Source organism: Lipotes vexillifer, unplaced genomic scaffold (assembly GCF_000442215.2).
Source record: "Lipotes vexillifer unplaced genomic scaffold, Lipotes_vexillifer_v1.1 scaffold395, whole genome shotgun sequence".
Taxonomy (NCBI): Eukaryota; Metazoa; Chordata; class Mammalia; order Artiodactyla; family Lipotidae; genus Lipotes; species Lipotes vexillifer.
Genome location: NW_006797390.1, coordinates 9,669,474 through 9,671,751, shown reverse-complemented (window position 1 = coordinate 9,671,751; position 2,278 = coordinate 9,669,474). Strand labels below are relative to the sequence as shown.

Below are 2,278 nucleotides of genomic sequence, written 5' to 3'. Positions count from 1 at the left end.
GCGTCGTGTGGGATCTTAGTTCCCCAACTAGCGGTGGAACCCGTGCCCCCTGCATTGGGAGTGTGGAGTCTTAACCACTGGACCACCAGGGAAGTCCCTGGCATTAATACAAAAGATCACTTCACGTGTTTTTATTTCTCCCCACTGCAAGATAATAGAACCTGCTTGGAGAGACAATGTCCTGACTCATTAACCATGAGTCAAACAAACAGCCTTACATTTTAGACTTCAGTGCCTAAGCCCCAAATACAATATGCAGAAGGTCACATAAGGAGTTTCATTCTGCATATTCATGAAAAAATGTGGATAAGTGAGGACTCACCTTAGCTCTTGGGGGTTCTGTGTATATGGGAAGGAAGGATGAAATAAACTCTACAAAATTTAACAGTATCCGTATTGATATCCTCCCCTCTTGCCCCACTCACTCTCTCACCTTCATCCCTAAAGTGGTCGACATCATAAATTTGTCACAAGACCTAAAAACAAAAAACGAATTATAGCACTGGTTTTCTTGTTTTTTTGTTTTTTAATGTAGACAGTTTAGACTGAGAACTTAAAAAGGGAAGTTTTGGGGAATTCCTTGGCGGTCCAGTGGTTAGAACTCTGCTTGCACTGCAGGGAGCATGACTTCGATCCCTGGTCAGGGAACTAAGATCCCTCATGCTGGGCAGTGTGGCCAAAAAACTTTTTAAAAAGGGAAGTTTTTGATTCCTTTAGTAGACTGGCATTGTAATAGGAAAGACAATTGCATGGCGTTGATCCAGTGACCCTAAAAATTCAGAATAGTGGGGTTAGTGGCAATTTTGTATTAAAGTTAAGTGCCGATCAAATCACTGATAGAATCAGCAGTTTGGAGAAAATAAATATATAAACATACTATCTTTTTCCTCAGTAGGTTCTTTTTGGAACCTAAGCTGTTTGCGCTCAAAGGCTGGAGATCTGTCCCTCTTGCTGAGAAAGACCCAGACTGCAAACACTGGGGTGAGGAGTACATATGAATATGCATGTGGATTTCACTAGATACTATGTTAACTATGGGCTCTCCTAATTCCTGGGGTAAAATAGTAGAAAGTAAAAAAGACTTTTTTTTTATCGGTAGAAATTACTTAGGAATCCTTCAGAGATGGCATTAGGATTCAAGAAACTGGATAACCCAGGCTAAATTCCAGTGAGCTAAACAAGCTGCCTACCACGGGCCGTGGCCCAATTCTGGCATCTGCCAAACTTACTTTACCGTCTTAAGAAGCCTCTAGCCAATCCCGTGCTGGAGAATTATGAAGCTGCCTTTTCTTGGGGGAAGATAGAGAATCATCCACTTTCCTATTCACCCTCTTTCTAGGGATGCATTTCTCCAGTTCTAAAATTCAATACTCCTGCTTCGTGAACAGAGATAAAAACCAGCAGGGCTAGACGGGCCGAACCCCATGATCGGACAGGGACTCAACCAAACAAGGGAAAATGGAAGAGAAGAAACCTGGGGGAGGGCTTCGCTGGTGGCGCAGTGGTTGAGAGTCCGCCTGCCGATGCAGGGGACGCGGGTTCGTGCCCCGGTCCGGGAATATCCCACATGCCGCGGAGCGGCTGGGCCCGTGAGCCATGGCCGCTGAGCCTGCGCGTCCGGAGCCTGTGCTCCGCAACGGGAGAGGCCACAGCAGTGAGAGGCCCGCGGACCGCCAAAAAAAAAAAAAAAAAAAAAAAAGCAACTGGGGGGAAATACATCCAAGGCCCTAAAATATCATCCTTCAAACTCCCCCTTCCCCATACCTCTCAGACATCACCTCTGTGACTTTGCCATTCGTATTTATTTTAACCTAATTCACATAAATCTAGAGGGAAGGAAGACACTGTAGGTGGCTTCCCCTAAACCCTGGCCTCGGGGGTCTGTTACTCTCTCCCTAATTGGGTCCTAGTTACACACTCGGGAAGTCCTTCGAGGCTTATCTGAAACCTGTGGGTAGGTCTGTCACATCTGTCAGAGGGGAAATGCCCCTTCCTGACATGGGCCACAGCTCCTGACCCCAGTTCTCCGCACAGCTGGGTCTCTCCCTGCAGCCCCTGCGGGACTTGGTGAGGCGTGACCTCGGGCAAGGGAGTCCTGATGGGCAGACTCCTCAGCGCCACCATCTCCTTCACAGAAGAGCAAGAAAGTGTGGTCTCTCCGAAAACAGTCCTCGGCGAGTGGTTAGCATCACTTCCTGCCTGGTCTTCCTTTCCTTGGAACATTTTTTTCTATTTTTCTCGGGGCCTCCAAGGAATACAGAGTAGAAACATGTAGGGA

General features: G+C 47.0%; 1 protein-coding gene across 1 annotated transcript in view; it reads right to left on the bottom strand.

Annotated features, from left to right (window-relative positions):
* Window positions 1-2,278, bottom strand: part of USP18 (ubiquitin specific peptidase 18) — a 37,415-nt gene that overhangs the window by 34,299 nt on the left and 838 nt on the right. The gene's annotated exons all lie outside the window — the stretch shown is intronic.